We start from the raw sequence: 15,040 nt of genomic DNA, 5'->3' as shown, positions 1-15,040 counted from the left end.
CACTGGAGCGCACTGCAGAAACAATGGGAACAGGGCTGGTTCCCCTCTGACTACTGACAGCATAAGAGCACAAGGGAGACGATCCTCAGTGCTGTCACACAGGCAGCACCTGATCAGGCTGCCAGGCCAGTCCCCCTGTACCAGGGATATATCAAGTTCCTCGGTTGTTGTTTTGTTGTGTTTTGGTTTTTTTAATTGAAAGTAGTTCTCAATTTCAGTGGGCTGTGCAGAAAATTTGGAGCTTTTCACAACAGGCACCTGTTCACCATCTTTTGTATTCAGCAGCACCCCTCATCCTTCCTCCCCAATGGGATCATGATGCTGCAGGCTCTTGGAAGGCCATTTTGTCTTCAGTCTGTGTGGAGAGCAACCAAGGATGGCAGAAGCAAAAGATCCAGCAGCCAGGATCACATGTTCAGGAGAAATCAGCCTTGCACAGCAATGCGGTATCAGCTGGGATATTTTGCACTGCAGGAGCAATGCCCCAGCAGCTGTAGTCCAGCAGTAAGGTGAAGGATGAGCTCTACCCTGAATGGGGAAGCAGTAGGTCTTTAATTATATCAATGCCACATCATAGGGACAGCAACGATGTCTGGTGGGACAGAGATGTGGCCATCTGGGCTGTGTTCAGACTCTTGCTCTGCTTCTGCAGCTCTCTGCCAAGGAGCCTGGGTTACACCAGACTAGGCGTGAGAGGTATTTGGCAATGCCGTTCCTGCCAATGCTGCCCGCCCCTGCCCAAAGCGGCCAAGAAGCCTACCCGCACCTCCCTGCAGCTGCAGCCCATCACGTCGCTGTCCTTGGATGCACTAGAAAGCCCATCGCCCAGCTTTTTTTGCCTCTGTGCTGATATAAGAAAGTCCTCTGCAGACATCTCATTTCAAATACTTGTTCAAAGCAATTGGCTTAGCTGCTTTTATATGAAACCCTATAGAGATCAGTTGAAACCATTAGCGTTCCCTAGATGATCCAGGCAGTAACATTTACTGGTTAAAACATACGCATTGAGTAAAGAGCTTCTGACACCCAGCCACTCCTTGCTGCTGAAAGCTTTGCGTTTCGGTGGGGAACCATGAACTGAGTGTTTGATAAAGCCTTTAATAGCACTGAGGAAGAGGGCAGAGCATTGCCAATTTCTCCAATTTTTAGAGGCAGCTTTCATGTGACCCAATTCAGGAGCCTTAATTTGCATCAAACGCAAAAAAAAGTTTCTTACATAAGCAAAACTGACTAGAAAACAGCGGAGGACTTATCTGCAAGCTACAGGACAGCAGGGGAGCAGGCAAGTGAGTAGGAAAAAAGTTCACTGACCTTTGTGCAGAGGGAAAATTCAAAGCACATTGTCTGCTGTCATTGTGCAAGTGAGAGCCGCTTGGCGGATGTCCAGCCTGCTAACATGAAAATGCAAAATTTCACAAATGGCAGGCATGCAGGGATCCTTGTAGACATGCAGAAACAAAATTAGCTTGGGCAACAAAGGGAGGAAGACGAAACAAACAAATTAAAAGATCTCTAGATATCTTGCGGCTTCTCCCCACTAGTCCAAGCAGGCTCATTTCCACCAGGATTTATGAAGGATATAGCCATGGCAAGTTTGTTTGTCACAAATAAAAATGAAAGCAAATCTGTGGCAAAAGCTGCAGTTTAGGACATGAGTCTATTAAGGTGCACTTAAAGCTCTAAAATGGTGACAGTGTCCTGATATCATGACTGCAGTTCAATTCCGTTTGCATTGTATCTTTTATGCCTGTACTGAGTCTGTCTGACTCAGACTGTAGCTTCCTTGTGGTACTGGCCAGTCCCTCTGTCTTGTCAAATTCCAAGAATGGTGCTATTGCAGCGCCAACAGATAAACAGCAGGAACCAGTCCACAATGACCTTTCTCATGACTGAATGTTTTCTGCAAGGTGCAGCATGCCAACAGTTTGTTTCCAAAATGCTGAATTAGGAGACTGCATCAGCCCTTTTTTTTTTTTTGTCTCATCAAAATTTGGGGGGGGGGGGAAATCAACTACAAGTTTGCTACCAGCACTAAGGAGAAGGGGAAACTGCCCTTTGATCTGCCCCTTCTAGAATCGTTTCCATCAGAGCTGAATGCATGTGTACCACCAACAGCTCATTCTGAACTAGCAGCTTTTTACACTCACTTGATGGAGGTGACAATAAGAGGGGTATGTATGTGGCAGCAGAGAACCACCTCTCTGCAGTTGTATATCTGTACATCTGAGCTTGCCATTGTGATGGCAGCTATTTGCCTGTTATCAGATGCAGATGATCTGCTAATAACAATGGCCATGATTCCATCAGAGCAGGTGAGTCAATCTAACAGCTCACTGCTACCCTGCAGAAAACGATTCACTTGTTTTTTGCCGAGTTGACAAGTTTGAGTCAGCTCATCGAGGACAGCGTAAGGAGGCCCAGAGCCAGCGCAGGGTGAGCAGTGGGAATGCACAGCCAGGAGGGGAAAGGGGAAGACAAAACCTCCCAGTTCTGGCAGCAGGAGATATTAGATCACCTCATCCTGGGCTGCAGACTCAGCAAAATGCAAACTTACTTGGCTTTGAGGTTGCTATAATGCCTTTACATGAGTAGGGAATCCTTTCTTTAAAGCTTGTTTGGGAGAGCGGGGTAGGGGTGAGAAAGGGAGAAAGAACTGAGATCTGCTACAAATAGTGCATCCTATATCCCCTCTGTGGAAGCTCACAGAAAGTCTCTTCGTTTAAACAGCAAAGCTGTAAGAGTTTGTTATTTGTTTAACTAAATTAAAGCAGGAAGAAACTAATTCCGAACATGGTCACAACAGTAAAACTCTCAGTCATTCAAGCTATTATCAACATTACCTCTGAGAGGAATAGACCATGCACAACAGTTTTCAGGAGAAAAAAAAATAATAGCAAGAGGCACCTTGCTACCCTATGAAATAGCTAAATTAGTGCCACTTGTTGCTGATGCTTTCTTTCTGGGTGGGGTGCAGCTATCAGTCGTGTTTATCAGGTTGGAGAGCACACCAGTGCTTACAAGTTTCAATCTTCAGCATCAGCTGACCAAAATGATAGCTGCATATTCTCATTTAAAATGTGCATAACTTGAAGAGCACAGACATTTCACAAGCACTTACACAGCAGAATGCACTCTGGAACACCAGGTGTAAACATCCTGAATTTAGGACTCAAAAAAATAAGAGGTGAGGCTTCAAGATACACAAATGGGTGGTTTGCACTAATTTTAGACAAATTCTGACTGAAAATAAAGCATGCGTATTTAAGAGAAGGTTCATAACCACTTGAACGGTGTAACAAGCTTGTTGTGATCTCTACCGCAGAGTCTCCAGCTCAAGGCTGGCAAGAGGGCTGGATACAAGATTTATGAGGTGAAAGACTCTGCCTTTGGTCACGGGAAGCTGGAGAACGTGGTCACGACTGTCCCTTCAGTCTTCTGACGCCTTTGGCTCTGTCGGTGAATTGAAGGCCAACCACTATAATGAGAGATACCATTACTAACAAAAGACTGGTGGTGTTTATAGTCCTTACAATAAACATTTAAATATGAAGCCTATTTTTCTGAAGTGCTGGCTTTCCTGGATCTAGAGAAAGCTGTCTCTGAACAGCAGGCTCTTTTAGCCTGAATGTGCAGCTGTGGCACACACAGGCTTGAGTGTGACTCTGGGAGGAAGGGGGACACCTGAGAAGACATCTGAGCAGGCAGTGGGACGGAGCTTTGGCTGAGTAAGTCACTGTTGTATGTTTTGAGTCTATGGAGCTATTCTGAGTTTTACCAGCTGAGGTTCTACCTCATTATTCCAGAAAGAGATTGTAATTTAATTTGATAAGATCTTCATGTAGGGAGCCAAAGGGTGTGGGTAGTGATTTACTGCTCTTTGAAATTATAATTTTCATTTATCTATTTAAAAAATCTTTATACTTAACTCTGTAAGACAGTCTAATATGGTCAAAGCCTCATGGTTTTCTTTTCTCATGACTCAAAGCTGACCACAGCTCCAAAGCTCTTCTCAAAATACTTTTCATATTATGCTTTATTGTTTCTACCTTCCTTATTTCTGTGGCCTCCAGTTTATTGAAAAAGCTGCTACAAAAGTGGAGGTTTTTTTCCCCAACCATGTCTGTACAGGGAAAATGTGTCACTTAGGAAAAACAGCTGGTTAACTTAGAGCTAGTTTAGCTCAGTAAATAACTCAAGCTGGTGACTGTGGCATGACTGTTTCACAGTACGTGGTCAAGCCAAGCGTCCTGCATGGATGCACGCAATCCACACAATGGAAGTGGAGGACACCGTGTTTGGTGGAGGCCCGTCCAGTGTAGAATAACAGACCTTACAGGGGAGTCAGTGAAGAATGACTGTATTGTAAATGTACATAAATGACTATCCCATGTAAAGGAGAGCTAACATTTTGAGGAATACAGTGCCCAAGGAGGCTGAAGTGTAGTGTATACAAGACACATGTTGTGTTCAGAGAGCATTAACCAAGACTGACTAAACCATTTTTAATGCAGCTGTCTTTTGTTCATGCAAAATTCATATTTATGTTGAGCATCCTGTTACTTAGAGCGTGGGTGCAAAACTCTTTCTAATAGGATGTGTACTGCTAGTATAGACAAGGCTTGGCTGGCTCAGCACTGCAATCACATCAACCTCCTATTTGCATCCCGCCACTGTCTCCCTTTGCATTCCCACATTAGCTGGAAGCTCTTGTCTTCATCATCATAGCTTCTAATTCCTTCGTCCTTCATCCCCAGCTCAAATGCTTCATTATGGTCCTGGAATTCATTCTACAGTGTTCCTAAAGTTCACCGGCCCCATCACGTTCTCTCTCAAGGATGTATAGATTTGCTTTCCATTTCATTACACCTATCATGGACATTAGCGTGCTGCTTTTTTTTTTTGTGTGTGTGTGTGTGCGTGTATGGTGTTTTTAAGGTTTGCTAGTATTATTTTAATATTTATTCTTACTACTCCTAAGTTGCTGTAAGCACTTGGGAATGTTGAATCCAGACCAAGATCAAGGCCCTCTAGTACTGGCACTATGGCTGTGCCCCAGAGCTCTTGGCTTCCAGCCAGTGGTAAGAGGTGGGTACAGGCAAGCAGACAGGATTAGCACAAGGAAGCAATGAGGTAGGATAGATCACTGTGATGGCCAAAGCAGCAGGTATTTTTGACTCATCGGAACATTTCAGTGCATGTTATATGAGTTAAGTATTTCCCTCCCTGACTTGAAATCCCTTTTAACACTTGTTTGTGCTACAGGACCCTCAGCAGCACCACTATCCAAGTAGTAACTCCGCTGTCAGTGCTCCCCGGTGCTTCTCCCCTCCCCTCTTGCAGCTTCGCTCCCAGTGAAGCCATGGGGTTTCCCCACATCCAGTGGATGGGGAAATCAGGTGCTCTGCTGGTAGTCTGATCCTCTACCTATGGATAAAGAGCACCAAGGAAAGGAGAGTCCTTAAAGCAAAGACCACCTATCTATGTAGGACCACAATTTTTACCTGGAACAATCATTTTGCCTCTCCTTGTCAACTTGTGGTTTGTAAGACAGGGCTGGCCTTCCGTCCCCGTCTGCACAGCACACAGGCACTTGGGTCATGAACGAGTCTGGAAGTTTGGGTCACTCCTGTGGTATGAATGATTGATTGTAATTAATAAGGAATGAAGCTGAGAGGACCCCTGTGATGCGGGAATCCGGAGTCAGCAGGTTTGGCAGAACTCTGAAGTTTCAGCCTTGGCATCAATGTCTGTGTTTTAGGAAGCAGCAGCCTGTGCTGGCTCAGTGGCAGAGCTCAAACAGCAATTAGAAATAAAAAAAGTAACATGTGCCAACTAAGGGAAAGAAAAAAAAAAAAAGAGACCACAATTGTTCTGAAACAGAAATTATGAAATATAGAAAACTGACATGGAAAACCAAATGCATCGAGGACATAACCCTGGCTGGAAAAGCTAAAAAACAGTAAAGGATTTTAAGAAAATCTGGAATAGGAAGAATTCAAGCAATGACACAGTCTTAACATTTTTATTGGTACAGAGAAGACATGGGGCCTTGTGTCAGTTTTTATGGAACAAGCAATGTATAGTCATCTTGGCAAGCTCTGTCCTATAGCTTTGTCCCCAGTCCCACTCAAAACACAAGAGGTGAAAGGAAGACAATATTGAAATCATTTGCCTGGACACACCTGTGCTGAGAGAGGATGCGACAGATTCAGAAAATAAGACAGGACAGACAAAGGGGGAAAAGGATAGTTTTCATTGAACCATGACTCCCAAGTCCATGAGAGTCTCAGCGTCATGCTGAATGGAGGACAATGAAATGGAAAGTCACAAAGGCCCAAATCCTTACAGAGGTCTTTATTTTCACATCATATTTCTTTATATTAATGGCATCTAATGCCCACTAGTTGCAGCGGAGCTCCTCTGCATAAGTAGGAATTCAATGCCTAACTACACTTGAGGGTCTGACCCTCCAAAACGGAACCCGACAGACCCTACAGAGTCCCTGGAGCCTCTGCGGTGCAAGGGCTGCTGCGAGGGAGTACCACGTGGGACGGGAACGGAGCATCCTGCCCTGCGGTGGAGGGGAGTTGCTGCACACAGGATACTCTGGCAGAGGCCACTGACATCCTGGATCAAAGTTAATTACTCATGTCTTCATTTTCATTCTCCGGCTTTCCCACTAATGTTTCTTCCATATTTCTATGGTTTGGTGTGTGCAGCTGCCTGCAGTCCAGAAGGTCTATTATCTTCCCATCCTGACATCTTGATAGGCAGTAGAACGAGTTGGATAGAGCACTAAGAGGTAATTAGCATTCAAATAGGTCAGGAGCTCACTTGGGGGTTGTGCATGACTGGGTTTTCCCAACTTCTTGTCAGAAACAAGTGTTGATAGAGTGAGGGCGGTCACCAGTGGTGAAACTGCAAATATGAAATGAAACCTCGGTGGTGCTTCAGGAAAAGTACATGGGGGCAAGGAGTTGTTCACCTTGCACATTTGCCCATCTGCAGGAAAGGGAGGTCATGAAATGCTGCCCCGAAACTAGAGAGCATGCTCCAGAGAGCTCGTTGTTTGCTTCCTGCACCTCTCCTCTGCTGTCCAGGGCAATTTCGTGTTTCTTTTTGGTGGATGTAATGTGTCGAGTGCCTCTCTCCTGTCCTACAGCAAGCTTGCTAATCCCTTATTTTTGGCGTACGCTAATATATATGTAGAGTACTGTGTGTATGTGTGCATTTGTAGAAGTTATAGTTAGTACCTGTTTAGATTTGTGGGTATGTGTGCTTGTTAGGAGTTTCATAATTTCTCCTGGAGTTTCCTTATGTGTAAAATGTAGATAATAACACGTAATTACCTATCTTGCAGGGCTGTTGTAAGGACAAATTAACCAATGCTTGTGTGGGTGTTTGCAGATGAAAAGCATGATATTAAGACTAAATATAATGATTGAATGTTACAGAAGAGAGTTTGTATTTATTATGGTGATTGAATATAAGATGAGAGTGCTTTGTGGGTGTTTATTTCTTGTGCAGTACCAAGTGTTTGTGGAAGGTGGGAAATTGAGGGAGCTGAGTTTGGGGTAGGTGTCAAAGAGATGGTTAATCTTTAACCTTACAGCCTACTGACTTTCTTCTTCTCTCAACTAAAGCTGATGCTGAAGAAGGAACGAGAGAACAGGAATGAAAACAGGGCCAAGCTATAGAGGAAGGGAATGAAAATAAAATACAATTGAAGATCATGATTTCAAAGAACAAAAACATAAAAACTGAATGGGAAAACAAAAGCTGGGGGAAACAAGGACAAGGGAGAGAAAAGGATTCATGGTGTTACATTATCTCAGTACATGGAATTACGAGAAAGTAAACACCAATTTAAAAGAGGCCTCAGAAACAATTGATGGAAAGCATGTGCAGGGAAAGAAGAGTGGAATGGAAAGGAAGCAAGAGATGTGCTTAATTATTTTTTGTTTTCGTTTCATTAAGAGTAATGGCATCATTCTTTTATTTCCTATGCATTGTTGAGAGGCACTTCTTTGCAAACCTTAAAGATGGCGTCAAGTATTTCAGATGCTTTTTCCATGTGTTCCATGGGCAGGCTGGTGAGAGTTAAGGTGTGGATGATTTTGTCAGCCTGAGAATAGCCCTGTCTGGTTTCATTTGGCTTTCACGCTGTCTCTGGAGAATTAATGGAACAAATTCGTTTCCATCGACTCCAGTGAAGCTGTACCAGGAGTGAATCAGACCCATTCTCCCTGCTAAATGCAGCTGTTGCCCTGTGAAACCCTGATCCAAAGTCTATTTCAGGTTAAACCTGGAATGTTTTGTGATTAAACACACCAAAAAATAAAAACAAAGCTAAATTGTTATGATCTCTCAGTGAGTATGGTGTGTTGGTGTGCAAGCTGCCTGAAGGAGCAGCAAGGGGAGGTGGACCATGAGGAGGAGTAAGGGGTAAATAACCACTGCGTTGCAGAGTTCAGGGAGAATGCCTTTCTTTGAAAATTGTCCTGGGTTGGAATGAAAATCATCGGCAAGCATCCTTGCAGGGTCCTGTGGCCTGTTTGTCTTTGCTGCCACTTGTTCGCCCACTCTCATCCCCACCCTCCCTTCTCAAACGTCTCTCCAAATCCAGGATGGCTCCAGTTCTTCACCGGGTCCTTGTTTCACATCTCTCCCTTGCACCCCAAAACTTATTTTGGGCTGACTCACCCTCACCTCAACTCACTGACCTAAACTAATCCTTTGTGTAATCCAACTGACTAAAATTGACGTAAATGGAGTTACATCAGAGCTGAAATTAGCCCAGTCTGACTAAAATAGCACCTGCCTTTTCTACCGAACCATTGCTTGTCTCTTCCCCACCTCCACCCACATATCAAGATTTTAACATTTCGTTCTCTTCATTGCTCTTTCTCTTATCCTCCTGCCATGAGCAAGCTGCGTTCTTGGTGGCCGGTGTTGCCCCCTTCTGTCCAGCATCCTGTTCTCCTTCATCCCCACAGCACGGGCTGTCGGTCCCTGTTACCAGACGTGCCTTGCTTGTGTCCAAGTCTATGCAGCAGCTTTTGATCTTCCATTGGATTTTGTTGTCCTTCATGACAGAGTTGCACTGGCTGAGTTTAGACCATGGTTGCAGTGGGCACTTCTCATGCCTGTAGTAATGACAGTCTTACTCCAAAGCATTTGCAAGTCAGAGTGTCAAGACGTACAAAGCAGAGGAAGGAAGTGAGGTGAAGGTGAAGTGACTTGCCAAAGGTGGCAAGTGTAGCAGGACAATGGCAGAGCCATGGATGTCAGACTTAAAACTCCTCTTCCTTTTCCATGACTATCTTTATGCCATGGATACATAGCATTTCTCATAATCTCTTGCAATCCCTATCTTTGGGCCCTCACTCTTGTGCAGTGGTTAAACATCTCTCTCACTTTCTTTTTCATCCTCTCTGGCTTTCTGACTTCTTTCAGCTTGCCTTTGGAGCCTGTTCATGTTGACTAGGCTTTCTTCCCCCCTCTTACAAAAACCCTGGCTGTTTGCAGCACACTCCTCTCTGGTTGAGCCGTACTTTATGTTTGGCAGCGTACTTCACCATTCACATCTGGGTATCTCTTTGGGGCAAGGATTTATTCTGTAATTACCCTAGCTTATTTATTATCGTGGCGTATATATCTGCAGTGTTATGCAAACTGTAAAGGCTTCTAGTTCTAAAGGTCACCATGGGCGTACCTTGTGTTTACCTTCCAAATGCAGATGAGCTCAGAACAAAAGGGACCGGCAGGCCACTGAGTAGATGAAGGCAGGGAATCACCCTGATCTAATTAATTTGCCAGGGCAGTGTTCATAAAAGTAGGTTACCTAGTGCTGCAGACAAACAACCCAAACCAAACTCGCCCTCTTCCAGCTGACTGAATGAATTCCCCAGCATTGCTGTATATAGCTGCATGTCCTAGACACCCAGAGCAGGAGCCTATCCGTTTCCCATCCCAAATGTCAGGCCTACCCATTCTCCCATGCTGGGACTCACACACGGTGCTACTTTTTCTCCTGTGGGTATCGTGACTGCTTCTCATTCTGCAATGTTGAGTGTCAGCCAGAGCTTCCTGGAGGTGATGGACAGAGGCTGTGACGTTGCTTTGCCATGGTGGATTTGGCCCCACACTCAAAAGAGCCTTGCTGCAGCTTCAGATGAAGCCTAGCTGGAAAGTCGTTGTGCTACCTGGTGACCAAGGCCACCAGTACATCCCTCACGTTGCTTCTCACAGTGTTACCCCAAGCATTGGCATGAGTGATATTTGAGCTGTAATTTGCTATTCACATTGGTCTGCAGTGTTGAAAGAGGATCAAAAGGCAATTACCTTACATGAGGGGATTAAATGACCCCACTATGTCGTATACGCAACTTGCAGGAAGAGTAGAAGGATAAATTAAATGTTTGTGAGAAATGCAAAATGCTAAGCAATTAGTTGCAGTCCTTCCCAAGATCATCCGCTGTCTAATTGCATTTCCTGCCTTACTGTGGCTTAGGTCAATTGTCAGCATGGGGGGGGGGGGGGGGGGGGGGGGGGGGGGGGGGGGGGGGGGGAATCCAATCATTGCTTCCTCTACTAATTGGCAGCCTCAACAAAGTGGAAGTAGAGCCATGAAGACTGGACTCTCTCATCCTGCTTGTCAGAGCCGAGATACTCTGGTGGGGATCTACCACAGGCTGCACTTTTCCTCAGGGGATGCAGCTGCTTCTCCAACAGAAGAAAATAAATACGGGAGGGTGGGGAAGAAGGTGTCGGGGTCTGACAAGCAGAAACATGTTACTGAGCCAGCCTTGCTGGATGAGTACAAGGAAAAAATGCCCATGGTCACTCTCAAGGGAAGAGTTTTAAAAGATCCCACAAAAGGATGGCAGGGTAAATAGAAAAGAGCAGGTGAGGAGGATAGGCTAAACACAAGGAGAGATCTATGGATTCTCCATCATCAGGAGAAGAGGGGAAAAAGGCACATGGGTAAACTCAGAGCCATGGCTTATTTCTGCGGCAGCTCCTCCTCCCTCTCCCTTCCTCCTATGTGTTTTGCATGAGGGTGCAGCATGGTAACCTACTGCAGCCTCAAAATAAATAGTAGTGGGGGGCAATCTGTCTGAAAAATACCCCTCAGGAGAAAAGAATCTCTTAAATATGACAATCAAAGTGTTCAGATATTAACAGATAAGAATGGTTTATGAATCCGGATTAGCTCAGAATCCATTTGATTATTTTTAAACCTCTAAGACTGAAAGCTCTAAACCTCCGTAAGAGAAATGCCACTTATTTTAAAATGAGCAGCGAGATCTTGATTAATTGAGTTGCAAAAGAAATGGGTCTAAAAACAGGCACTGAAGGAACATAAGTGCATTATGCATTTGGGTTTTGCTTTTGGAAAAATTCAAAACCAGATCATTCTTCCAATGCTGATCTGAAAATACGCTATTCTAAGCCTGAATTCAGTTGTCCGAGGACCCAGGGAGGGACAGCCTGAGTCACTGTCCCTGTGACTCTGCCTCAGGACCAAGACCATGCTTCAGGCTGGCTGGCTTAGAAGCTTTTCCCTACTGTAGCCCCAGGAAGGAGTGTCTCCTGTATCAAAACATAGGCACTATGCTAGTTTCTCCTTGTGTAGCTTTGGGGTGGCCAGAGTGCACCCCTACTTGGAGCAATGGGATAAGTGGTGCTGAAGGGTGATTTGTCCACAGAAAGAGCAGCCTGAACAGTGGCAGGGGATGTTACCTGCTATGTTTTTATGGCCTTAGTTCTGGATTTGTAAGGCAAAAAATTAAACAGCAGATTTCAAGCATAACATCCTGTAAAGTTTTGCTTTCACACCTACAACACGTCTCTTTGGAAACAGCCTTTCAGAAGGGAGGTCTGGTTGGCTCCTTGTATTTGTTTTTTCTGACTCACAGGAGTCAGTTGCACCCACTTCATCTGCCTTCACTGTGGCATTGCTGGACACAAACACCGGTGAGGGAAAGGCAGGGATCATCTGGAGCTAGTGGTGCTTCTGATAAGGTCTTGAGCAGCTGGCTTCTCCTTTACATTGCCTCTCTGGATATTTTTAAGCTAAATACACACCAGAGGCCAATGTATGCTGATCAGTAACGGGCATCTTCCAAAAACAATAAACACACTTCTAGCACATCTTAAAATCTACCTGTATCTTTCTTTACATTCATGAATCACAAATCTCCTTGTTCCATCTCCAGATCTAAGCCTACACTTAAGCCTTCTGCATCTCCTCTCAGAGGGTTCCCTTTTTCTTTCCTATGCTGCTCCCTTCACACTGTTTTGCATTTATTATGGTGACCAAACTGCTTTCTACCTGTTCATTTTTGTAGTTTAGAGCCCACTTCTATCTTCTCCTCATAACCAAGCTTCACAGTTCTATTCTTTGTCCCCCCGTATAAAAAACAGGGGTTCCTTTTCTGCCATGGCTTTTTTTAGCCATCTTCCAGGATGCTTAAAACTCTGTGTGCGCCAGAACGTCATCTCGGCTTCCCACTGCTCTCCTTTCCTCCAGGGATTATGCAGCTTTTCAAATTATTTTGTTCACTCTCGGACGTATCACGTCTCTTGCATTCCCTCCACTGACTCCCTCTTGTCCACCACATAGCACAGGGATGTCTCGTCCCTGTCATCAGCACATAACTCCATCGCCCACCTCATCTTGCCACACTGGCTGGTGGCCTGTTCCACCATATCGTGATTGTCCCATTAATTGCTTCCTGCCAGTCTGCTCCCCATCCCTCCCGCCTCTCCCTGGGACGCCCACCCCAGCCTTCCCTCTGTGCTCCACTCCTCCCCCCCTAAGCATTTTCTTCTCCAAAGAGTCAGTAGCAATGCACACGGACAGGTGGCCAGTACACAGGTAAGATCACCACGCTGTAGACTTGTTGCTGCCTTAACTTTTCAGTACCCTCATTCCTGGTGTTCCTTTGTCTATAAAGCACACTGTGATTTGAGAGCTATGTAATTATAGCTGCAATTAAGCATCCTATTCAGAGACTGCATTGCTTATTCCTCACTGTTTTCTTTAGCGAGAGCTTCCATTCAGGGTTTGGCTCATGTGCAAAGGGACTCTACAGCTGTCTTTTTTTCTCCCCGCCTTGCAGGAGAAACCAAAGTAAATGTCGGTAATGTTGGTTTGGGTTTTTTATTTTCTAAGATCTTCCCTGTAGCAGTTCTGGGAAGTAGAGCAGTATTTTCCTCATTTTACAGATAGGGAACTGAGGCACAGCAGACTACTTGGCCAAGGTCGTGCAGGGTAGCTCAGGTGATTTCTGAATTGCAACCAATTTTAAGTCCTTGCTTACATGGGCGTTGAAAGATTAAGCAAGAGACCTGGGTCAGCACTGTTTCTTACAGGAAACTGCCTCAAACTGTTGCCCTGTGAATGGGAGCAGCCGGGGAAAACAGCTAAAGGCCTTTCTGTGCGTGCTCAGTCAGCGAATACTTTGCTGCAAGAAATGAGCCCGCAAACGCAGTTGTTCCTTTCTGCTCTCTTCAGAGGACTCTCTTACCTATTTACTCTCACATGGAAACAACAGCTGAAAAACTGAGTGGGAGGCCAGAAGCACTTGACTCAGTTGCGGCAATTCTCCAATTCAGCAGCTAGGTTTTCTCCCTGAGGCAGTGTAATATGACAGAAAGGAAGCATCTGAAAGCATTTCTTCATCCTCTGGATTGCAGCCTGTCACTGCTGCTGCAGCAGTGACACACCTACCTTCCACCGCCTGCAGCTCTTTGGGTTGCTGGAGGGAGAACGGTGAAGGCAAACGCTTCTTCCTCTCCACCCTGAAATCACCTTGTTTCAGGCTTTTTAGCTCTACCAATACTTGACGTGACTAATGCACCCATTCCTGCACTGGGTTGGCAGCCCTCGCAAATGAAATTTCAGACTCGGGACGAGCAGAGCGCGGCTTGTGACGCACGTAGCAGTCTTCCCACAAACTCCTGGATCCTGGCTGCAGAGAAGAGAGTTGAGAAGATGCAATCTCCACCAAGCCTTTGCGAGTTTTTCTGTGGTGCCAGCCGGCACAGGGAGGGAGTGTAGTGTTTAATAACAATCCTGGCACAGGCACCTATTTATTTACCCTTCCATTTCAGATGGCAAAGCCCCATCACCTCAGGCTAAGCTGCAGCTGGGACTCTGAGAAGTGGAAAACATTCTCTTGTATCCTCCAGCACTTAAGCCATCCTGTTTTCTTTGCAAAACTCATTTTTAACCAGTTGCTGCTTTTGTGGAGAAAAAAACCAACCAAACAAACGTACAAGAAAGAAATGTAGTATGGTTGATCACAGACATTTGGGTAAATCATGTTGTTCTGTTTTTGGACGATACCTCTCCTTAAAAAAACGCTTCTACCACTATCACAAAATTATCCTTTCTTTTTAATACCTTCCCCTGTTTTCGCTCCTATTTTGCATGTAGATGCTGACTGCTCTTGGGAGAAATTAGATGTAAAGAAAAGGTGAGGGGGAAGGCATCGGAATTTTATTCCTAGAGAGCTGAGCACCCAAAGGTTTATAACAAGAGCTTGTAGCAGTTTATGTCACAACAAAAACACTGCTGGGAAATTTATCAAAGAATATATCATGAGGTGGGCTATTTAGGGACTGAAATTACACAGGAAGCACTGGCAAGAGAGATGTATGCTCAGGACAAGCGCAGTTAAAATTAATGTAAATATAAGGTGTCGTATCTTTATCTAGTACACAACCTGCACTGCCTTGCAAAGGAAAGTGAAGCAATTAGGCCCAAGTAACCAGAATACATGTGGGAGCTGTATGAAGGCAGAAGATTTAACACACTGTAATGGGGTTGGGGGAGGGTTACAATAAGAGGTAATATTTCCTGATAGGTTAATTTACATCCTTTGGAAAATGTTTTGGAACTAGACCAGAAAAGTAAGCAAGACGTTAACCAGGACTTGGCTGGGACGACACCTAAATAGAGGCAAAAAGCAAAGAGACCCAACCGTGCCCAGGCACACGCAGCCCCTCCAGCAAGTAATCCCCAGGAACA

The sequence above is a fragment of the Balearica regulorum genome, chromosome 1 (assembly GCF_011004875.1).
Source record: "Balearica regulorum gibbericeps isolate bBalReg1 chromosome 1, bBalReg1.pri, whole genome shotgun sequence".
Lineage (NCBI taxonomy): Eukaryota > Metazoa > Chordata > Aves > Gruiformes > Gruidae > Balearica > Balearica regulorum.
This window is presented reverse-complemented; position numbering follows the sequence as displayed.